We start from the raw sequence: 25,494 nt of genomic DNA on the forward strand, positions 1-25,494 counted from the left end.
TTAAACTCTAATTAAAGATAACTAATAAAATTGTTTTCAGCACTTTTAAGCTTTAAGTACAGTGGATAATAAATAATCTTTTCTAAATTCCTTTAATTTAGTCATTCAACATTTCTACCTATTGTATGACTATTTAAATATATAAAGCATTAATTAATTTTATATTATTTAAAGTATAAAACCATTTCAAGAAGGACTATTCATAGACAGTCCATCTATAAATACTACAAAATATTACATAAAACATTATTTTAATAGGGCATGAATATTAATGTCTGCTAAACTATTTTTTTAAAGTTTATTTACTTTTGAGAGGCAGAGAGACAGGAGGAGAGGGGGCAGACAGAGAGGGACACACAGAATCTGAAGCAAGTTCCGGGCTCTGATTTGTCAGCACAGAGCCCAACACGGGACTTGAACTCATCAACCATGAGATCATGACCTGAGCTGAAGTTGGATGCTTAACTGACTAAGCCATCCAGGCACCCCTGGTAAGCTATCTATTTTGATGTTCTTTGGAACAAAGTTATTTGTATCAAAATTCAAATGAAAACAAGGAAGACTTCTTAGTCCTCAAGAATTCAAGGCTTCTCAAATAAATATAAGAAAGAGATATAAAGATTGAGAAGGTATAGGAGAAGAGGATTTTTTTTCTGATAACTTTTAATTCAGTGGTCTCCAACTATGAGAAGGGCATGTTACCAAATCCCATGTTCGGCTGCCCATTGGTCAAAAGGCCAATACTCAAGAGATGGCTGTTGGTTGGCAAGGAATATGAGCTTTATTCAGGAGGCCAGCCAGCTGGGGAGAAGGCAGACTCTTGTCCAAAAGCCAACTCTGTGTTTCTGCCTAGCCAAGAGGGTTTTAAAGGGACAGAGTGTCATTGATCAGTGAGGGGGTGCAGTAGCCTGAAACGTTTCCTGATTCCATGAGATTTAGTGGTGCTTATTTTCAGAGGTGCTTGATGTTTGTGCAAGAGGTCTGATTCCTGTTCAGTGATGTATGAGGGCTTTCTGTTCTCCTCCTAGAAAGGAATGTAAGATTTATAGATAGACGATGAGGGTCAGGAAGTCAATCACATGAACTTAAGAACACATATGAAAGATCACCATGTTAGTTACAAAGATCAAGGTGGCCTTAATTCCCCACTGTTAATTTTATTCCATATTTATGGTATTGAGGGAGAAGACTCACCTTCTGTAGCTTCTTCAGGTTGATAAAGGGTATATTCAGGACCTTGGGATGGAATATGTTAATGTGGATTTGAAGCATTAATTTATGACTGCTGATGTGGCTTGATTGAAGTTTTTTATATACACAATGTAGTGAGCTTAAGTCTTAGGTATACACATAGTACCGCTAACATCAGGGTGAGTCCTAATTTTAGAATGCCTTGTAATGTGGACTTAAATCCTGATGGTATCTAGGAGAAGAGGTTTGTGAACCAGTCATATCCTCCCTGGAACAGAGCAGGTAGAAATATAGGGTTTGCTGTAACTAAGTGGCTTGCTGTCTGATTTTATCAATACCGGTTTCTACCTCTGAGGAGGTATTGATATATGTGCAGCAAGACAAATTAACAACAACACAAACTCCCTCTTGCTCAGTTAGGAGCCATACGGTTATCCAGGACAACTTTAGCAAGAGATTCTACTGATTTCTGTGAGTTAGCCAAATATTTGGCAGTTGTATTATCCCCAGTGGTGGAGAGTTTGAGACAGACTGCAAAGCACATGTTATTGGGCAGCAGCCCTCCCACCACAGCAACATATAATGAAAGAAACATTCGTCCCATCAGGGATATTGCCTGGAAGATCACAAGTCGGTCTGGGAAATAATTTTAGGGAGGTGGCTCAATGTTTGGTTTTGTTAGCAGGATGAAGGGAGAAGGGGATCACCAGGGTGGCCAGACGACACCATTTGGGGTTAAAAAACTTTGTAATATGGTCTGTGGCCACGACTAATTTGCAAATAAAGACAAACCCAAATAGAGCACAAAGACAAAATGTGGAGACCTCCTCAGGTCTTAGAATCAGCTCAGTAATAGAGCAGCTAATTCCATCCAATTCCTGCCCACCTGAACTTGGCTATGGATATTGTCCATAGCCAGAAAGAAAACAGACTATCATTTACACGTAGGGAGTTGCTCCCTTTTGGGAGGTGGTTTCACATGATATCTAATTGAGGAATATATGCCTGCTCTGTCCTTTGAAGATTAACTCTTTTAGTTCAGTAATTGGAGGGACCATAACACACTGGGTGCCTCATGATCATTTTGGAAGAATCTAACTATTCTAAGCCTATACATTAGTATTTGGGCCTTTGTAATTGGAAATCAGTTGCCTTCAGGTGTTATAAATAGGGTGGGCCAAGAGGTCTCCATGGTCCAGCATCCACTGAGCTTTTGGATGACCTATCCAGCAATCAGTAGAACATGTACTATAGCCAAATTCGGAGTTACCTGTACGAGTGCGTTGTCTTTCCAACCTAGGGAGAGAGAAGACGTCATTCATATGGGCCACAGAATGAACATAGTTGTCATAGGTTTCCTTTCCTAAAGAGGTCTTTTAAATCTTGAATAGGATGGCTTTCCCAGCAGGGACTTTCAGTGGCTTCTTTGTCATCTGTAGCTAGAACCCTCCTCATTCTGGTATAGTGTATCTGTGGCTGATACCTGAAAATTTTAGAGAGGTATGATGGTTAGTCAAACATCATAACACCCCATCCATTTCTCAGCCAAATTTTGATCAGGCTCTTGATTTTTACAGGTCTTTTATAATAGTACTCTGTCTCCAGGCCTAAAAGGATGAAGTGGCTCATCTGAAGCATACATAGACCTGGAGAGGACAAACTTGTGCAAACAGTTAATACCTGACTCAAATGTTGTACATACTGTTTAATCTTACTTTCATTTTCTAAGTCTAAGGGTGCTGTCCCTAGAGCCTAGGTTTAAAAGGGTCTCTCAAATACAATCTCAAAGGGCTTAATTTTAGCCCACTTTTGGGGGCAATCCTAATGCAGAGAAGGGAAATCAGTACAATCTTATCCCATTTCAGGTTAGTTTCTTGACAGCTTTTAGTCAAAGTCTTTTTCAATGTATGATTCATCTTTCCCCCATTTTTCCTGTTGATTGAGGTCTCCATGAAGGATGCAATTTCTGGATGATCTGTAAAGCAGCATTTACTTTATATACCACCTCACATAGAAATTATCACTCTGAATAGTGCTGGATAAACCAAATCTAGGAATAATTTCCTTTAGCAAGAGTCTTACAATATCTGGACTTTTTTCTGTTTAGGTGGGAAACACTTAAAACCATCCCAAAAAGATACCTACATATACTAGTAAATATTTACAGTTCCAAGTAGTCCTAGGAATGTGGGTAAAGCCTATCTGCTAATCCTCAAAAGGACATTCCAATTTATATTGTATCCCTTGACCTGGTAAGTGTCTCTCATTGTTTGGATTATTCTTTGCATGTACAGTACATCTCTGGGTGCCTGTGTGGGCCATTTTCTATAGATAAGTCTCCTTCAAATGAGGCCTAATAAAATCCATTAAAGCATCCTTCCCATAGTGTGATCCTTCATGCAGATGCTTTAGGACTAGATTCACTATCAGGGCATAGGTAATACTATCTATTCAGGTAATAGTATTATCCAATGGGAGTTATTTTCCAGGAAGCAGTGGGGTCTGTTTGAGTAAAGCCCCATTTTTGTGTGCGTTCTCTCTTCATCTTATTTCCTGTACTGGGGTTTAAAGGCAGAGAGATCCACTCAAGGATCTCTCGAATGTGAGTTTTTGGCCACTATTTTGGCTGTTGCATCTGCTAACCAGTTACCTCTTGCTATTTGAGAATCCCCCTTCTGGTACCCTGGGTAATGCATAATCACTATATCAGCAGGAAGATAGATAGCTTCTAATAATCACAGGATTTCTTGGGAATATTTAATGTCATTGTTGGGGAAGATCAATAAACTCCTCTCTTTCCAAATTATCTGGTGTGCATGAGTTATCACAAAAGCATATTTTGAGTCGGTATAAATATTTACCTTTTCCACTTGTGATAACTCCAGGGCCCATGTTAGAACAATCAGTTCTGTCTTTTGTGAGGAGGTAGTTGGGGGAAAAGCATGTGCTTTTATTATCTGAACCAGTGTGACCACTACATATCCAGATCATTGCTTGCCATTGTCCATGACACTATTACCATCTGTAAATAACCCATAATCTGGTGCCGGCAGTGGTTGATGGAGGAGGTCTGACTGGCTAGAATATACTGCATCAATGATCTTAACACATTCATTCTTACTTGAGGTAGTGTTCAAGTTATCAGGTGGCAAAGTTGCTGGATTCAATGCTGTTGTTGCTATAAAGTCACATTTGGATTGTCTAACAATATAGCTTGCTATCCACTCATTCTTGTAGCTATTAGCCAATATCCTGTTTCTGTTCTAAAAGGGTTAATATTTGGTAAGGCGCATACACCAGTATCTCTTGCCCAAGCGTTAACATTTCTGCCTCCTGTAGTATGTCACAAATAGCTGCAACAGCCCTCCAACAGGGGAGCTATCCTTTGGCCGTGGGTTCTAATCGCTCAGAGAAATAGGCCACTGGCTGTGGACTATCCTCAAGAATGTGTATGAGGACCCCTAATCTGTGACCTTGCCTTTCATGTATGTATAGCTTAAAGGGCTTTCTAGGGTTTGGTAATCCTAGAACTGGGGCATTTGCCAATTTTTCCTTTATTGTCTCAAATGCCAATTGATATTCCATAGTCCAGTTCAAGGGTCTGAATCCAATTCTCTTAGAGCTTCACATAAAGCTCGACTATCAAACCATAATTTGAAATTCAGATCTGACAGAAACCAGCGATTCCCCCAAACTCATAGAGTTGTCACTGATTTCTGGGGGTTTGTAGAGCTAAAACTGTTTCTTCCCCCCCACCCCCCACCCCATCAGTGAGGATACATTGTCCCTGACACAGCTGAAAGCCAAGATAAACAATCTCTTATTTACAAATTTGGGCCTTGTATGCATTTTATATTTGCAGTCTGCCAAATGATTTAAAACCAGAATAGTATTGTCTAGACAAACTTCATAAGTGGGGGTATCAACTAACAAATGATATACATGTAATAAAATCCCATCAGCTAATTTTATCATCCTCAAATCCTTTGCTAAGACTTCACCAAAAATAGTGGGGCAGGGGTGATTTTTAAATCCTTATGGTAACACCATCCAATAGTTTCAGGAGGTGGTTCTGATTTCTAAGGGTTCTGGCATTCAAAAGCAAACAACAGTTGGGCCTTCTCTGTTGGAATTCAGAAATAGGCTTCCTTTAGATCTAGTACAATCAACCATTCATAATCACCAACTATTACAGTTAGTGTGTATGGATTGGACAAAGTCAGGTATGTCTTGTATGGCTTAATTAATGGCCCATAGATCTTGTACAAAATGGTACTCATGAGTATTTTTCTTTTGGAAGAATGGTTGTATTTATCGTATGGCCTTCAAGCTCAAATTAAGCCATATTTCAAGAACTTCTGCAAGTTGGCCTGTATATCTTCTAGAACTTCCTTTTTTTAAAGGGTACTGCCTTTTCCTAGGGATGGTAAATCTCCTCTTTCAAGTCTGTTCATACAGGTGTCACATCTTTTGCCCTCCCTACCACTCTATCTGCCCAAATCACTTTACTTGTTTATTGATTTCAGGAGGGAATGGGTCTGCTTCTGGTGTCTTAACCTGAGTTAGAACAGCTTGTAATGGGAGCACTTTACCCGGAGGTACCTTTATTTGTAGGTGCTTGTTTCTTTGGAGAGAGTTACCTGAGCGTTTAGTTTACAAATCAAGAATTGCCCAGTAAGATCAGACATTCTGGCATATAAGGAAAATGATGTCTCGAAGAAAAATCACCAAACTTGCATTCTAGTCATTGTAGGAAAGGTCTTTGTTGTTCTTGACCTGAGACCCTCAACTACAGAGACTGCCTTCTGGGTGTTTTGTATCAATTTAGTATTCAAGATGCTGTACATGGCCCCTGTGTCCACTAAGAAGTCCATCAGCTGATTCCTCAGTGGAAATTGTACCCAGGGCTCCTGTGGGGAAATGGTAACTGAATCAGCGAGATGGTAGGGAGCCTCTTCATTTGTCATCTTCCTCTCCTTCCATCACCATTTATTTATACCTTGTCCCTCCTCCCTGCCTTTGTTTTCCTTTCAATTTCAGGCAATCCCCTTTCTGTGCCCTCCCTTTTTGCAGTAGTGGCACTGATTCTGACCAATAGCTCCTTTCTTACTTCCTAGAGGTCACTTACTTTTCTTTTTCCCATCCCTGCCTTCCACACTTTCCATTGACTGCGGCCTGGTGAGCCCTTTTACTTCTCATGCAATAAATACTTCATAGGCTACATCAACTAGCTGTGATGGTTCCATTCCTACTACCTTTTTCTCCTTTTGGAGCTTTCTCCTTAGATCAGGCATGCTGTGCCCTATGAATGTCATGTTTACCATGTGGATATTTTCTGGGGCCTCTGATGATATATCTGTACATTTCTGATAAATTAGGTAAATCTTTTCTAACCAAGCCAGACTTTCTGTTGCATCTCTCAATTCTTGAATCTTACTGAAACTGCACTGCTTGGGAGACCTTTACTTAAACCTGCCAAGATGTACTGCTGATAATGCTCAGGTCCAGGCAAACCCCCTTGGTTTGGGTCCCAATTGGGCTCAACTAATGCGAAGGCAGGTGCGGGGTCTGGGCTGGATCCTCATGATGGGGGTGCTGGGCTTCCTCATTTCATTGACTAATACTAGCCATCTTTCATCTTTCATCCGAAGTTAATAGGGTATTCACTGAAGCTTGGATATCTGCCCAAGCTGACCTGATGAGCTGCAAAAGTGCTCAAAAAGAGTTCTACCATTTTTTTGGGGGGGTCTCACTATAAGGGGGGATTGGCATTTTTATAACTCATGAAGTCTGAAGTTGTAAAAGGAATATATGTCCAATAACATCTGAGAGGCTGTCCTTGAGCACCAATGCCCTCAACTGGGTATTGCCTTAAGGATATTGCCCACTACCCATAGTGGGGTACTTCCTGTCCAAATTGGGTGCCCTGCCAGGTCTTAAAGGAAGAGACTGTTCCAGGATTCCTTTGTTCCACCCCTTAGAATGGTGAGGAGGAGAAGGTGGAGGTAAGAGCTCCTGCAGAGGGGGCAGTGGGGTTAGATTTGCCACATATTCTTCCTATCCCTTCTATTTTTCATTTCTATATTCCTATATTCTATACAGCATCATCAGGAAAAAAATTTGGTTTTTCCCCTTGTCTCTGCACCATTAATTCACTTTTTTTTCCTGGGCAGCATCTTTACTATGTAAAGACAAGCAGCCTGAACATAGGGTATCTAATTATCCTTTCTTGCTCTTTGACAAAATATCCCTAGTTGTAAAATGGTGTAATGGTTTAAAGATCCATTTAGGGGCCATCTCTCATCTGCTTCTAGAAAGTACATTGGTCAGGCAGTATTAGAATAGAAAATCAGCTTTTGCTTAGTCGTAGATTCCTGACTATACTCCTTCCTTTTATTCAAAATTTGGCTCAATGTCGGCGGGATAGAGATAGAACCCCCATTACACCAAAGATGATACACACACACACACACACACACACACACCAAAGACATAGCTGCCCCAAATCACAAAGGAATTGACCAATTGACCATTATTCAAATTCTTAGTTTCTCCCAACTGTTGTGCCACTTCCAGAATGGGAAAGCACAGACAATGAAAACAAAAGTTCCTAGCTCTTCACAAAAGAGAAACCATGTTGATGTGCACTTTCAACAAACCTACCCAGTCCAAAAGCTTGTTAGCTTGCCCCAGATGCTCTTTCCCTTTCCATTCAAGTCAAAGAGCAAGTGTTAGGAATCAACACGGAATTTCCCCAAGACAAAAGAAGCCTCTGCAGTTGCAGGGACAGATTCTTCAGATTCTCTCCCTGAAACCAACTAAACCTGAGCAGCTAACCCCCTCCAGTAATTCAAGTTACTAGCTCAGGAAATGAACAAGTAAGCCCTGGAGTGCTGCCCTAGACAACTGCACTGCTTTGGAGTTCCCAGGGGGAGCTGGATGCCACAGGAGCATTGGCTCCTAGTTGGCTTCCCAAAAGTTGTTACCAAATCCCAAGTTCGGCTGCCCATTGCTCAAAAGGCCATTTGTCAGGGGATGACTGTTGATTGGAAAGGAGTATGAGCTTTATTCAGCAGCCTGGGCCACCTGGGGAGAAGGCAGATTCTTGTCCAAAAGCCAACTCTGTGCTTTCTGCCTAGCCAAGAGGTTTTTAAAGGGACAGGGGGTCATTGATCAGTGAGGGGGTGCAGTGGCCTGAACCATTTCCTGAATCAATGTAGATTTAGTGGTGCCTATTTACAGCTTTAAGTACTTGAAAGGTTTGTGCAAGAGGTCTGATTCCTGTTCTGTGATGTGCAAGGGTTCTCTATTCTCCTCCTAGAAAGGAATGTAAGATTTATGGGTACACAATGAGCGTTAGGAAATCAATCACATGAACTTCAGAACACCTATTAAAGATGACCATGAGGGGCGCCTGGGTGGCGCAGTCGGTTAAGCGTCCGACTTCAGCCAGGTCACGATCTCACGGTCCGTGAGTTCGAGCCCCGCGTCAGGCTCTGGGCTGATGGCTCAGAGCCTGGAGCCTGTTTCCGATTCTGTCTCCCTCTCTCTCTGTCCCTCCCCCGTTCATGCTCTGTCTCTCTCTGTCCCAAAAATAAATAAACGTTGAAAAAAAAAAATTTAAAAAAAAAAAAATAAATAAATAAAAAAAATAAAAAAAAAAAGATGACCATGATAGTTTTGAAGATCAAAGCAGCCTCAGGCAATTCAAAACATTTATTAAAAAACTATTGCTAATTTTTACCATATGCTCATAACTAAATACAATTTGGTAATGTAATTTTATATTGATTAAACAAATGAATTTTGATGTATAAAGACATTTGATAACCATGTATTATTCATATTATATTTGTTCCTCATTTTCTTTTCTGTTGCCCCAGTTACTCTTCCAAAAATGGCACTAAGGCATGAGCAGGGACTAAAAACAATTAACAACAACAACAATCACTTTCATACTTTCATTTTCACATTGATTTCAAATAATCACAGATGGCAAGTTATCAAAAAACAAATCTAATCAAATAAAATCTTAAACCCATCAAGACTAAAATAACAAATGACTACAAGATAACAGGAAATATATATATTTTACTAAGATGCAGGGATTTTTGTGTTTGTTTTATTTTTGTCTTTTGAGAAAGAGAGAGAGACCACACATGCTAGTGGAGGAAAGGGGGAGAGGGAGAGAGAAAGAGAGAGAGAGAGAATCTTAAGCAGACTCCATGCCTAGTGTGGAGTGGATCCAAGGCTTGATCTCATGACCCTGAGATCATGACCTGAGCCAAAATCAAGAGTCAGGCACTCAACTAAGTCACCCAGACAACCCTAAGATGGAATGGTGTTTTCATGTCAGAATGATCAAATAAAATCAAGTGTGCAAGCAGAAATACAACTAAGTAGAAAACATGTCATTGTAGGATAAAGACTGGTTGTTACAGTAAAGCTTTCATAATTTCAGTTTTTTAATATCCCCTTCTGAAAATACTACGATTTTGTACAGTCACAGGAATAAAGCTGCACCTTTGTTTATAATTAATGTAACTGTCCTGCTTCTTCCTGCTTCATGCATTTACCCATATTCAAAACATTCTGAAAGCTTGGGAGCTTTTAATTCTTTCTTTGCATTGATCTCTAGTTTGAGTTTAATCAAAGAGATAATCCTTTAAGTGTAAGTATGAGACCTTTTGAGGTAAAGAAATGCTCTTCTTGTAACTCTTGAATATTTATGCAAACTAGCTTTTTAAGGCACTAGTCAAAGCACCAGACACATTGAGAAATATTTGGATGTAGGATGTTAAGCCATGAACAATATGGTTCAACATTTTGATCTTAGTTCTCTTGTGATGTCATTATTTCTTAGTTTAAGATTTTAATTATATTCACACTGTAATTTTTTCCAAATACTCTTAGATACACAAAAATCTAATGAGATATACTTGAATATATGGTAGTTTTAAATACGTATGTGTCAAAATATTTGGTTATGTTAACTATATTAATGAAATCTCCTGAATTAAACCTAAGAAGTAGGTTTCAGACTCTCTGTGCACAGAGATGAGAATTTGTTACAATTTTCTGTTGGTAAGTCAATTATAATTACATGTTAAGTTGGACAAGTACATCATCACCCTCAATAATAACCACGTGTTAGGTTCTATATCAGTAAATATTTTCCAAATTGAATTTCTCATCCTTATGTAATTCTCCCTGCTCAACAGTCAGTTTGAGACTTTTTGGTATTCCTTTCCTTTTTATTCCTGTTTAAAAAGTACAAAGACTTCACTTATATAATTGCTTTTACTATGCATTAAGATATATTCAACTTATGTCTTGGGAAAATAAATTAGTTTTTATACATTTTGAAGTAATTATGTCAGTGCAAGTTATAAGAAACAAATTATAGGCACAACAAAGAAATAATTATTTAAAAATATCATCAGAGAACAAATTCTGGCTCCATGATAAGACCCAGATAATTGGGTTCAATTTATTGTCTTCACCCTTGGTATTTGAAGCCATAAGATGTTCATTCTTAAAAAAAACACAAAGTTCAAATGATTTTAAAAGGTCCACATTTGAATGAAGTTTAAGATTGTTAGACTGATATCTCTGCTGTCTGTGTGCATTGATGGCAAAACCACAGCCAACATTCTAAGTGAAAAGCAGCAACATGTCCTTAGTTTATATTCTCCATTGTGTTCCCAATGGCCAGTAAAATACATTTTACCTCTAGAGATGTCCCCAAATCTTCCTTATTACTTATTATTTAAAACACTAATAAACATTTTTCAGTTTTGGTTTGTTTTTCTTAATTTTCATAAGTTCTAAAATAAACAACTGCTATGCTACCTTGTTAGGAAGTGTTTTTACACCTGACTTGGAGAAAGTCATTTGTCCCAGGTACTCTGACATTCTGATTCCTGGGGCAAACTTTAATAGACATTTCAAGCAAGGTTTGATTATAAAAGAATCTACAAGCCATTAGTTGTAGCTATAATAAACCTGTGGCAATCAATCCCAATGCCTGGGTCAACCAAATGAGGTAGAAGGAGCGAATTGCCTGAAACTATGGGTTATTGGAAATCTCACTGATAGGAAACATCCAGAAAATGAATGCTCATCTTCTCAGTATTTACTAGGAGGAGTATCTCTCCCCTAATTTATTTTGCTCTGGCTTTGTAGAAGTGAATAAGCTGATATTCTCTGATATGTATTAAATTGCTTCAGAGGAAGTGACTGAAAAGTGTCAGCCAGTGTGTGATTTCTAAAAGTTAGGCTACTAAAATTATTTAACTGATGTGGTTTGTAGCATTCTAAATTAAAAACCTGTTTTGGTCCTATTCTATTTTGCATCTTTTGCATATATATTAATATATATATGTTAATATATATGACATATATTAATATGTATATGTATATTATATATGTATATAATATAAATATATTTATTCTATTTTGTATCTTTTGGATATATATATTAAATTTTTCTTTAAATGTTTATTTTTGAGAGAGAGAGTATGTGCGCAAGCAGGGGAGGGGCAGAGACACAGACTCTGATGCTCCAGGTTCTGAGCTGTCAGCACAGAGCCCAACAGGTGGCTGGAACTCATGAACTGTGAGATCATGATGTGAGCTGAGGTCGTATGCTTACCGATTGAGCCACCCAGGTGCCCCATCTTTTGCCAATATTTTAAATTCATTAAGCCCAATCTTTAAGATCTTTTATTTTTTTTCATGCAGTGGAATAGACTTTGCTTGCTGCTGTTTATCCCAGTGAAACCAATCCCCACAGGGTGTCCGCCTTTGGAGTAAGAGCCACCTGTCAGGGCAGGACAAGCTAGTTCACAGCTGTGATCACTGTGTCCTGCCTCCCCAGAACTGAAGGCAGAGGCCTCTCTCTCACCAGTCCCCATCCCAGCCACTCTCTGGAAGACATATATTTCATAATTCTCATAATGCAAAAGATAAAACCTATTTTTGTCTTAGTTTTATATTTACAATTATATAATTTGATAGATACACGTTTGTGCAATTTTCAACAATATACAACCAAATGTACATATATATAATTAGTAAATTAGTTCACTTTTCAATAGACATGAACACTTTTGAGTCCCTTTATGATGTCTGACACTTTGGATAATTAATCACAAGATTGACAGTTCTGCATTTCCATGTGTCACTTGTTAGCTGTCACAATTATCAAGGCAGTTACTATGAATCGCCTTCATAAGAGCAGTTGGCATGGCATTCAGAGAGACCACTCTGTAATAATGATAATAATGATAATAACTATTCCACTGGTGTCCTGGCTGGAGAACAGATGGCATATCAAAAAGGGGCGTTTGACGAGAGTTTAATAAAAGGACTATTTGCAAAGGTGTGAGGGGTTTGAAGGAAGTCAACAAGTAATGATGTGACACTCTGGAGATAATCATAGCAGGAAAGGCACTATTACCCTAGGTCTGAATGGGTTAGGTGAAGGAGGATTTATTTAGCAGAACCCAGCAGGAGTGGAAACCATGGGGTGGGAGAGGGACATCTACAGGGACATCCTGGTCCTCCTTTGGTACAGAAAGGTGGTCCCCACCAACCTCATAGGAAGAGACCTGAGGAATGAAATCGTATGTCAATTTTTTCTCTCACTTTCCCTTCTCCTGTGGATAACTTTCATTGTCTGAATCCAAAATATACCAGAAAACAAGAGTAATTCAACAGTGTCAATAGAGTATCAATGAAGTGCAAGGTAGAGAAGCAAGGTTGGATCTGCAAGGAACAAGATAAGAATACTCAGTAAATATTTAGTTAGCACCTGCATGCTTTATTTTATTTAAATATTATAACAACTCTTCATCATGTTACTAGTTGAAAATTTGAATCTCAGCTTTCTGAGAACGCATAGCTAATCATTGGTAAAGCTGGGGTTAAGGCTCCTATTTATCTAATTCTAACTTATGCTGTTTTTATTATGCTGTGCCCTTCATAAACTACCATGCACCTTACAAAATCCCAAATACTTCCTTTATAAACAAGTACATTTATAGCCTAAAGACCTTAGCAATGATGATTTCACCTTAAGAACACATGAAACTTGCAACCACTGACCATAGCAGGTCCCTATCCCCACTCCCTTTACACACCCCATGCTTGTAATTTACAAAAAATGTCAAGTTTTAACCCCTACTTAAAAAAAATCTCAGGGGTGCCTGGATGGTGCAGCCAGTTAAACGTGTGACTCTTGGGTTTGATTCAGGTCATGATCTCAAGGTTTGTGAGTTTGAGCCCTGCGACAGGCTCTGTGCTGACAGCGTGGAGCGTGCTTGGGATTCTCTCTCCCTTTCTCTCTGCCCCTCCCCCATTCATGCTCTCTCTCTCTCTCTCTCTCTCTCTCTCTCTCTCTCTCTCAAAAATAAATAAACTTAAAAAATATATATATAAAAACTCTCAGCTAAGAGCTACACTGTATATTTCAAGATTTGAGTTTACTTTGCTTGTCCTGCTTCATTGTTTAAAAAAAAAAAAATCTGTAGTATTACCTGCATTGGTCCTGTTTTCTTAGCCTCTGGGTCTTAATTTTCTGTTACTCCCTTTTCATACATCACCTTGGCATTTAACACCAGGTGCAGTTTAACCCATGAGACACAGCTGTGTCTTTGAGACCAAAGCAAGAGCACCCCTTTTCACTGCTGAAATTTCTGTATTAGGAAAGAAGCAAAGAAAAAGAATTTAAAACAATATATAAAGGACAAGCCATGAAGCTAGCTCAATTAAATGAGAGAATTAGCATCCCAATATTATCTACTTATTTGTTCCATAGAAAGAATATGGAACTGAAGTCAAGAAAACTATCCTCAAACTAAATATGCTGCTAATTACTACTTCCTTTTATTTCATGTTTCTCGCTGCCTTTGATCAGGGCTTTATTCAAAACTAGCTGTTCAAAATGATTGACATTTATGGAATAAACAAATTTAAGTTTATTCAGTGGCTACTTTTCTTCTGTGGTGGGTTTCTTTTCTGTAGGCTTCTTCTCAGTGGCTGGTTTCTTGGTAGCTGTAGCCTTTTCCCCACCAAAGGTTTCTTCTGCTTTTTAACACCAACAGCCTTATTCACCAAACAGGAATTACTACTTGCTATGGACTGTGCAATCATGTGACCTCAATAGACCTTGATTTCCACTGATGCTGAATTGTTGAAGGAATGTTCTAGATCCTCAGAGGGATCTATTAGTATAAAAGAGGGTTAGAGATGTAAAAGTCAATAAAATTATAAGGAAGAGTTCTTAAGAATTATTGATCATATTCATTATTGCCCATTTTCCTTTTGGACTATTTATTTTTCTGTTGGCATAATACTTGTTTTACTTTTTTCAAAAGACATTTACCTGTGGAGTACTGGGTGTTAGAGAGAGAGAGAGAGAGAGAGAGAGAGAAAGATGTAGAGAGATGAGAGAGAAATTATGGGGAGGTGGTGAGGGAAAGAGGGGAGGGAGAGGAGAGTTATTTCTAGGTTCCAGCACATAACACAAATTTATGACCTAATTTATTTATTATTGAAAATGTATTATTAAATTGAATGAGCAGAGCACATACATTGCTATTGCTGGAGGCAACCATAAGTCATATTCTGACAGGTTACATGTATTTAATGCAACTATTTATTTTTTATACATGAGAAATGAATAATTTCTTTAGTAATTGCCAAATTATACACTTCCTGAAATGCATGGAATCTTCTTAGGGAAATACATTTACCAAAATGTCATGTGAATTTATGCATATTTCAAGGCAGATTCAGAGAAAATATGTATAACAGCTTCCTAACTTCCTTTCCAAAGGGTGACATGAAAGGATAGCTTCCATTTTATTATATTACTTTTGTACAGGTTTAAAATTGCTTAATGTTTTGCATATTTCAATAAAACATACCCAAAATAAAATAGAGGCTAAATATATAGTCATACAGCTATTATGCAGTAATTAGGTAAAAATTTTTGAAGATTTTCGTTTTCTCTTTTTTTTCCCATTGTTTTGGGGGTGGGGTAGGATAAATCTATTCATTTGGTTTCACAATTGCCTAAAGATATTTGATAAAGAAAAGTGATCTTTGTAGCATTTTAACTGTGCCCTATGGGACTCATCAATTGACACTCGACCAGAAAAATTAGCATAACCCTTTTACCAAAAGTCAGTAATCTGAAACTAAAAGTGAAAAATTAATTTACTTTCTGGAATGCCTATGCTTCTATGGGTGTGAAGTAATTTATAGCTAAGTTTGACGACCTGGTATTTTTCAGTGTCATAATATGAATTAGGGGGATAGGGTAGTGTATAATAGAACAGATCCTGAGAAAAAAATTCTAGTGAATAACTCTATTTTATCTCTGGTAAATTTTAGTCCCATAATACAAAGCCTCAACATCCACTACCTCAGGGAATAAATTACTATTTAGTCTTTGGCTTTTAGGCAAGAGAGGAGACTATTCTTCAGGATAATATATTAGACATAAGATTGAAATATTCTCAGAAATGTATTCTTTCAAAATTTATGTTTTCAAAGAAGTATTCAAAGTTCTGGGCTTATTTTTTTCTTTCCCAGAGTCATTTGGAATGCTTGGTTGAGCTTCACTGAACTTCAGTCTCTCACTCATTTTAATGCCTATCCATACACTGAGTGTATCTCATGCAGGGGCTCTGACAGTGGATTCAAATGCATTTAAATACATAGCATGTCCTTCCTATCTCATGTTCCATCCTTGTCATAAAATCTTATAGTCCACTGTTAATTTTTTTTTATTTTTATAGACTTCTAGGCATTATAACTCCTTTTCTTAACTGTCTCTAAAACTTCCAGAAAGAATAATTAAAACAAATTGACAAGAGTTCACTTAGGTGGAATGTCAGTGAGTCACAAAGAAATAATTGAATTTCTCTCCACACTTTGTGTGTTTACCTGGTAACCGTGGTACTATGCACAAATGAAAATCTCAAAAACATCCATTAGTGTTTTGTAAGTGTAAGATAGTTCTATTTCAGGACTGATAGAGTGGTTCTACATCCAAGTCAGAGCAAACTTTTTCTAGCAATTTTACAGTGCCAATGATGCAAAAAGGAATCTGTCCTTACGCAGTCCTCCCAGAGCTGGCTTTCTTAACTAGATATTAATTTGTTAATTTTAGTAAGTATAATTGAGCACCTACTGTGTACACCTAGGTGCTCAAAGGGGGAAGCAAAGAGAATCTGCCTTTGGAGACATTTATATAAACAAGAAATTATACCTCCATAAACATGAGAAAAATAAGGTATATTTTACTGCCATGAGAGGGAAATGGTAACACATTGTGGACAGTCATGGATTGAAAATATTTCATCTAGACAGGCAAACAGGAGGAAGGGATAGGTTATGGGGTGGGGGATAAGGGCATTTCAGGCAGAAGTCATAGAGTGTAAGCAAAGGCAGAAAAGGTAAAAAGCACATATAAGGGAAAAGTGAAGGAAAATAAGGTGGGGGATGGCTTTAAATTTTGATTTAGCTGGACTATCAGTAGCTCTGAATATGATGTTAAATAAGATATGGCTTGAGTCTAGCTACCTGTGAAAAGCTATTTTCCTTCCTTCACAACTCTGGATGGCATGTTCCTTTGTTTTGCATCACCAGAGGGGAAAATCAAGCACAATTTAATTTAGCAAGTCTTTATTAGGAATTTACAACGGGCAGCACTCCATTTGGGTTATAGAACACATAAGCAGAAGGAATAAGACTAACACAGTGATGTGACAACCAGCAGGCTAAAAGTGAAAGAGAATCCACTCAGGATGCATACCCTAATCATAGCTGCTGGAGTTTTCACCCTCCTAGTCTAAATCATTGGTACTTAACATCAGAAAACAAATATAGTTATATCAACATATTATTTTAGTTTTGTGCAAGCATGTATACTGTGTTTGTTTAGCAAACACAATTACTGTAAACTTTTATCTCCGCTAGTGTGTTTATCTCCGCTAGTGTGTTTGATGCCTTCCTATAGCTGTGAATTAAAAGAAACTTAAGTATCATTAAGGAAAAGTAACTTCACCAGGTTGGCTCTGTCAGCATTTGCTGTTTGAGTGCTGATAGGAAAGTTACCCAGATGAATGCTCCTTAAACTCATGTATTTCAAACTTTGGTGTGCAACAGATTCGTGCAAGGTACTTGCTGAAAATACAGCTTCTTTGTTCCCTGCCCTGGATTTTCATTCAGCATTCCTTAACAGAAGAATCCAGAGGTTCTAGAATCCAGAGATTTTGCCGGAGGTGATCTGCAGATCATAATTTGAGAGATATAGCTTCATAAACTCTGTGTATGCAGACAGTCTCCCACCACTGTGCAAGCAATGAACTATCCATCCAGGAAAAAAAAAGAGTAAAATTATTTGTCTACATGATTGAAAGTAAAAATGATAACTCTAGTGACTTCTATCTAGAATTCCTCTTTCACTCTTATATATTCTTTCTAAGAGAGCAGATAGGTTTCATCTAATCTGCTGGTAACGATGGATAAGAAGTTCCTGCAGTCCTGGCTTGTAAATGATTGTGGGGCTGATCAGGTTTTTCTGGAGGAAAAACATGTTACGGTCAATTCGCCTTGCCTGCAGTGAATGGCAGAACTGTATCATGTAGGGTGAAATCCCTGTGTGTCTTCACTTTTCTAACATGTGCTTTGTGTTCCTTTGTGTTTAGCCATTTTTCTTTCTTGTCTTCTGAGACTTGGCAATTGTTTCTTCTTTTTTTTTTTTTTTCTTGTTGATCTTCTCTAAGTCTTTGTTCTTTCCTCTTTGCCTAGAGATATTTGCTCTTAATGCAGTAACCTAACCATTTCTCAGCCTGACTATTCAACTTCTCTCTGATGGGGGCCCTGCGTATGTATGCAGAGTATCTCCCAACTTGTCCAATACCCGCTCCCCTACCCCTGCTCACAGCAGGGCTCTCGCCTCACTGCCGTCCAATTTTCATAGCCATCCCTGTCCCTTCTCTGTTTTTGCACACTCTTCCCCAGTCTTAAAGGCCCTTTACCTTTCTCTCTCCTCTCCCTGGAATAATTCTAATTCTGTCTCAAGGCCCAGATCGAGTAGTAGTTACTGGTTTGTTTCCGTCCAGCTGAGTGGAAAAACTGTTTAAATTTGAAACAACATAGTGATGCAGATTTTTACCTCTGCTGTGCCAGCATGATGGCAAAAAAGCTATATATAATTGGAAAATAAAGTCAAATAAATGACATCTTTGGTGATAAAAGATTGAAATATATAAAACCATTATTGCTACTTAGTTGAAAATGGTTCAGATCAATGCTGGAATACAATTTAGTTAAGCAACTAGAAGCTCATCTTATAAACAGTTCTTAATCTGAAACAGTATTTTGTGCAGATCATAATATATAATTACGTATTACATATGTGTGTTCATCTGTAGATATATATATTATAAATATATATACACTACAATAGGGAGTATTGGATGAAAACTGAGATTTTAATAGCAGCAATTTCATTACTACTCTTGAAAAATATTATATCTTTCAAGAGGGGAAGGAAGGAAGGGAAGGAAGAAAGAACAATGTCTTGAAAATTAATTTAGTTTATGCCTAGGCTTCTGTGATAAAATTAGGTACCTGCTTTACTTAGACATTTAGCTTGATATCTATAAAATCTGTTTTCTCTTTATCCCTTTCTAGCACTTGATAATAACAAAAATAAAGGGCTTATAAAAGTATAGAAGATAAGGGCTTACAAATGCATACAGTAAAAACAATTATGGCATATGGACACAAAGGAAGTTCTTTATCCTCTGCCCACCTTCAATGCCAAGGATCCATTTAGTGAAGATTCAGACTTTGGAAAAAAAAAAAAAAATGACTTGCGTGTAAACTATGATCAGTCTCCTTTCACCCAAGATTCACTTTGGAACTTCTGATTCATCATGACACTTTTACAGAGTTCTTTCTTTTAATTGTGTATGGTCACACTTGGGTTTTTAGGTATCTCTGAACTTATCACTTAAAAGGCCTTTATAATAGTCTTTCAAAATTAATGAATCAAATGCTGTGAGCACACAGATTTCTGAAGAACATTTAAAAAAGGCCAGGCTTTAAAAGTCAAGGATGATAAGGAAGAGGATCAACTAAGTGCTACAGCCAATAATCCAACTCCCTCCTTAATGCTTCTGAATTTAAAATTAGAAGTGTTTCACTACACCTGAATTACTTGAATTACTTCGGTCCAGATAAGTAATTCCAATAGATCAACCTTGGAGATAATCCTCTAACTTTAAATTTAGACTCACTGAAATGTCTGCTCTCCTCAAAATATCATTTTATAGGTTGAAGATGTTGTCCCTAAGAAGATCTAAGGAGCTTTAAGATGAGAAACAGATGAGATCTGTCACATCGCATGCATAATGTGTTTGACTCACTTCTCAAAAAGTTTCACATTTTATGTGGTTATACAGTTAAAATGTAATTCACAGGACTCTTCATTATACTTGTATCATTCTAAAGAGGAGTGGTAGAAATAAGAGTTATCATAGTGTTATGACGGTGAAGGAAACTAATTAGCTTAGGTCAGAGGATAAAAAGCAGAATGGTAAGCATTTACCATACATGAAAAGAAAGGAAGAGCTAGATTTCATGAAGCAATAGATCAAAGGAATAAAACCCAGTCTGAGTTAAGTTCATTGCTAACACAATTCCACTTAATGCAGTAAAGCAAATGAAAAATCAATTAACTAGAAAGGATTTCACTTTATCTCCAACATACTCACCACTTCCACTCTCCAGTGACTTATCAAATTTGCATAAGTAAAAGTCATAATTAATGTAGACATAGAATACACAACCATAGTTTTCCTCAGGGATCATGCAATGTCAAAAACTGTTAGAGATGTTAGTTAACACTTCAAGACATCCCTGTAGTACCCATGGGTAAAATGCAAAGGGTGCAAAGCAATGTAAATAAATACGTGGAAGAGCAATTCAGACAAAGATGGGTAAAATTGATATGTAGGACAATCTCCTACAATATATGTTTAACAAGGTACTTCGAAGGCTAGGTGTATAATCTTTAAAGATTATATCTGAGAAACAAAATTCTATTGTCAACATGGTTAAAAGTAGGAAATCATTACATGATCTTACACAGTTTTAAAAATAAATAACAGAGTCTGGTACAATATGGACGATACATTAAGTTGATTACTTCAGTTTCTACATCAGTAACGTAAAAAAAAACAGCAAATATTCTTTAATGCTCCTCATAGTTTTGCTCTTTCTCTTGGACACTCAGAATTCTCAGAAAGCTCTGAAGGCACATCACATATTCATACTCACTCCTCACAACTGTGGTGTCAAATGTAGCCTCAGTTTACCTTCATTAAGGTAACATCCATGTTTTACTTCTTACAACAATGCTCTGCCTTCAAAACGGGATGCCTCTCTGTCCCATTTGGCAATCAAAGTCCCTTTTTTCTGGGTTAGTTCAAGTGCATTTATCTGAAAAATTTGTCCACACTAATAATCAATCATGGGCTAATGGGTCATCTTTGAAAATAGATCTCCACTATAACATCAGGTATATCTAGGCATTATTTTAATTTGTGGATTAGTGAATTGATTTCATACACTGTATTAGAACATATATGTTAAAGAAGCTGTTTAATGTATTTTCTTTTTTTCTTTTTTTCTTTTTATTAATGTTTATTTATTTTTGAGACAGAGAGAGACAGAGCATGAATGTGGGAGGGTCAGAGAGAGAGAGAGACACAGAATCTGAAACAGGGTCCAGGCTCTGAGCGGTCAGCACAGAGCCCGACACAGAGCTCGAACTCACGGACCGCGAGATCATGACCTGAGCCGAAGACAGATGCTCAACCGACTGAGCCACCCAGGCTCCCCAAAACTGTTTAATATATTTTCAAAGGGCGTTTCAGATGACAGCAAAAATAGAGCATAACAAAACAGAATGGATACAAACATCCTGCCTCAAGTTATGAAGTGTAAAAGTGTTCAGGGGCAAATCACCTTGGAAAATTCATAAAACCCAAGAAACTTTGAGGTGATAATAAATCTGATAAGTTTTCAGAAGACCTCTACATAGATATGAAGTAATTTCCAAGGAATCCACTTTTGCAACTAATCATTCTATCCCTATAACTCACAAATCCTTAACTAAAATAATCTGAACTTTTAAAAATTCACGTTTGCATCTGTGGGATTCATGACAGTCAATATCTATTAATGGAGGTATTCAGAAATGAGAAACCTGAATATGAAGATTTTTAAAAAACCATTATTTTTAAATGCCCACATAAATAACAGTGTTATATTAGTTTCAGGTGATTCAGTAATTCTATAATTACTCAGTGCTCACTAATATGAATGTACTTTTTTAAAAAATAAGTGTATTCTTTAAACCCCATCACCTATTTCACCTGTCCCCTCACCCACCTCCCTTCTGATAACCATCAGTTTGTTCTCTCTTGATTTTCTGTGTGTGTCTTTGTTTCCTTTGCTCCTTTGTTTTGTTTCTTAAATTCTACATATGAGTGAAGTCATATGGTATTGGTCTTTCTCTGACTGAATATTTCACTTAATGTTATACTCTTTAGATCCATCCATGCTGTTCCAAATGGCAAGATTCCATTCTGTTTTATGGCTGAATAATATTCCATTGTATATATAGACCACTATATTGGGCTACTTCCATAGTTTGACTACTGTAAATAATGCTTAAATAAACACAGGGGTGAATGTGTCCCTTTGAATTAGTGTTTTTGTATTTTTTAGGTAAATACCCAGTAGTGCAATGACTGGAAAACACGGTAATTCTATTTTTAACTTTTGGAGGAAACTCCACAATATTTTCCCCAATGGCCACACCAGTTTGCATTCCCAACAATTCAAGAGGGTCACTTTTTTTCTAATCCCTGCCAACACTTGTTGTTTCCTATGTTTTTGATTTTAGCCATTCTGACAGGTGTGGGGTAATATCACATTGTGCTTTTGATTTGCATTTTCCTGAAGATGACTGATGTTGAGCATACTTTCATGTATGTGTTGGCCTTCTATATGTCTTCTTGGAAGAAATGTCTGTCCATGTCTCCTGTCCATTTTTAAATTGGATTATTTGTTTTTTGGTGTTGAGTTGTAGAAGTACTTCATATATTTTGGATGCTAACCCTTTATCAGCTATGTCATTTGCAAATATCTTCTCCCATTCCTTAGGGTATCTTTTAGTTTTGTTGACAGTTTCCTTCACTGTTATGAAGCTTTGTATTTTGATGTAATCCCTATAGCTTGTTTTTGCTTTTATTTCCTTTGCCTCAGGGAACATATCTAGAAAAATGTTGCTATGGCTGATGCCAGGGAAATTACTGCCTGTGCTCTTTTCTAGCATTTTTATGGTTTCAGGTCCCGTATTTAGGTCTTTAATCCATTTTGAGTTTATTTTTGTGTATGGTCTAGGAAAGGAGTCCAATTTCATTTTTTGGCATGTGGCTGTCTACTTTTTCCATTTTTCCCAGCACCAATTTGTTGAAGAGAACTGTCTTTTTCCCATTGTATATTTATACCTCCTTCGCTGAATATTAATTGACCATATAATGAAGGCTTTATTTCTAGGTTTTCTGTTCTATTGATGTATGTGTCTATTTTTATGCCTGTATCATAGCGTTTTGATTACTACCACTTTGTAATATAGCTTGAAGTCTGGAATTGTGATATCTCCAGTTTTGTTTTTTTTCAAGATTTCTTTGGCTATTTAGGGTCTTTTATGGCTCCATGAAAATTTTAGGATTGTTTGTTCTAGTTCTGTGAGAAATGTTGTTGGTATTTTGATAGGGATTGCATTAAATCTGTAGATTGCTTTAGGTCGCATAGACGTTTTAACATTTGTTCTTCCAATCCATGAACATGGAATTTCTTTCCATTTGTTTGTGTCATCTTCAGTTTCTTTACTCAATGTTTTATTGTTTTCAGAGTACAAGCCTTTCAGTTCTTTGGTTAAGTTTATTCCTAGGTATCTTATTATTTTTGGTACAATTTTAAATAGGATTGTTTTCTTAATTTCACTGTATAGAACTACAACAGAGTTCTGTCCATTGAAGTTGTTTCAACTTCACTGAATTAATTTATCAGTTTTAGTAGTTCTTTGGTAGAGTTAACAGGGTTTTCAGTATATAGCTTCATGTCTTCTGCAAGTAGTGAGAGTTTTACTTCTTCCTTGCCAATTTGGACGCCTTTTATTTCTTTATGTTGTCTAACAGCCGTGGCTAGGATATCTAGTACTATGTTGAATGTAAGCATTGAGAGTGGACAACCTTGTCTTATTCCTGACCTTAGGGGAAAAGTTCTCAGTTTTTCTCCATTGAGTATGATTTTTATGTGGGTTTTTCATATAAGGCCTTTAATATTTTGAGGTATGTTCCCTCTAGACCTACTTGTTAAAGGCTTCTTCTGTATCTATTAGAATGATCATATAGCTTTTATTCTTACTCTTGTTCCTGTGATGTATTGTGTTGTTTGATTTATGAACATTGAACCACCCTTGCATTCTGGAAATAAATCACAATTGGTGGGATCCTATGATGAATGATTTTTTAAATGTATTGCTGAATTTGGTTTGCTATTATTTTTTGAGGATTTTTGCATCTATGTTAATCAGAGATATTTGCCTGTTCTCTCTCTCTTTTTTTTTTTTTTTTTTTTTTTGGTAATGTCTTTGCCTGATTTTGGAATCAGGGTGATACTGGCCTCATAGAATGAATATGGAAGTTTTCCTTCCTCTTCTATTTTTGGAATAGTTTTTAGAAGAATATATATATGTATATATATATATATATATATATATATATATATATATATATATATTTAATTTTATTTAACATACAGTGCAGTATTGGTTTCAGAAGTAGAATTCAATGATTCATAACTTACATACAACACCCAGTGCTCATCACGACAAGCGCCTTCCTTAATACTCATTGCCCATCTAGCCCATCTCCCATTCATCTCCCTCCATCAACTCTGTTTGTTTTCTATTGTTAAGAGTCCCTTGTGGTTTGTTTTCCTTTATTCTCCCTCACCTCTTTTCATATGTTCATTTGTTTTATTACTTATATTCCCCATATGAGTGAAATAATTTGGTATTTGTCTTTCTGTTTGACTTATGTTATCTACCATAATACTTTCTGGCTCCACCTATGACATTGCAAATGCCAAGATTTCATTCCTTTTGATGGCTGAGTAATATTCCATTGTGTATATATGCCACATCTTTTTTATGCATTCATCTGTTGATGGACATTTGGGCTTTCTCCATAGTTTGGCTATTGTTGATAACGCTGCTATATATGCCCGGGTGCATGTACCCCTATAACTCTGCATTTGTGTGTCCTTTGGGTAAATAGCTAACAGTGTAATTACTAGACTATAGGGTTGTTCTATTTTTAGTTTTTTTGAGGAACCTCCATACTGTTCTCCAGAATGGCTGCACCAGTTTGTATTCCCACCAGTAGTGCAAGAAGGTTCCCCTTTCTCCACATCCTTGCCAACACCTGTTTTCTTGTGTTGTTAATTTTAGCCATTCTGACAGGTGTGAGGTGGTATCTCATCGTGGTTTTGATTTGTATTTCCTTAATGATGAGTGATGTTGAGCATATTTTAATGTGTCTGTTGGCCATGTACATGTCTTCTTTGGAAAAGTGTCTATTCATTTCTTCATCGGATTATTTGTTTTTTGGGTGTTAAGTTTGGTAAGTTCTTTATAGATTTTGGATAGCAACCCTTTATCCAATATGTCATTTGCAAATATCTTCTCCCATAGGAGTTGTTTTGTTGATTGTTTCCTTCACTGTGAAAAAGCTTTTTATCTTGATGTTTGCTTTTGCTTTGCTTGCCTTCGGTTACATATCTAGTAAGAAGCTGCTCCAAATGAAGTCAAAGAGGTTGCTGCCTGTGTTCTCCTCCAGGATTTTGAAGGTTCCCTGTCTCACATTTAGGTCTTTCACCCATTTTGAATTTATTTTTGTGTAAGAAAGTGGTTCAGTTTCATTCTTGTGCATGTTACTGTCCAACTCCATTTGTTGAAGACACAGTCTTTTTCCCATTGGATATACTTCCCTGCTTTGTCGAAGATTAGTTGACCATATAGTTTTGCTTCCTTTAGTATTACTATAGGGTAGTATAGTGGTAGTATCCCTTTGCTTTTGTTTACCTGGAGTGTCTTAATTTCTCATTTATTTATTTTTTTATTTCATACTCAAGTTTTATGGT

At 37.1% G+C, this 25,494-nt stretch overlaps 1 long non-coding RNA gene across 2 annotated transcripts; it reads right to left on the minus strand.

Annotated features, from left to right (window-relative positions):
* Positions 1–774: 774 nt before the first annotated feature.
* Positions 775–19,127, minus strand: LOC132682013 (uncharacterized). 2 transcript variants are annotated; one of them, XR_014137798.1, is made up of 5 exons: positions 19,025–19,127; positions 13,731–13,889; positions 2,462–2,674; positions 1,195–1,236; positions 775–1,024 (listed from the first exon to the last, which is right to left on the minus strand). It is a non-coding gene; the product is annotated as an uncharacterized LOC132682013 (long non-coding RNA). The 2 variants fall into 2 exon arrangements; XR_009611403.3 differs by lacking the exon at positions 1,195–1,236.
* Between the last annotated feature and the right edge of the window lie 6,367 nt (positions 19,128–25,494).

This window comes from Panthera onca, chromosome A1, assembly GCF_046562875.1.
Source record: "Panthera onca isolate mPanOnc1 chromosome A1, mPanOnc1 haplotype 2, whole genome shotgun sequence".
Lineage (NCBI taxonomy): Eukaryota > Metazoa > Chordata > Mammalia > Carnivora > Felidae > Panthera > Panthera onca.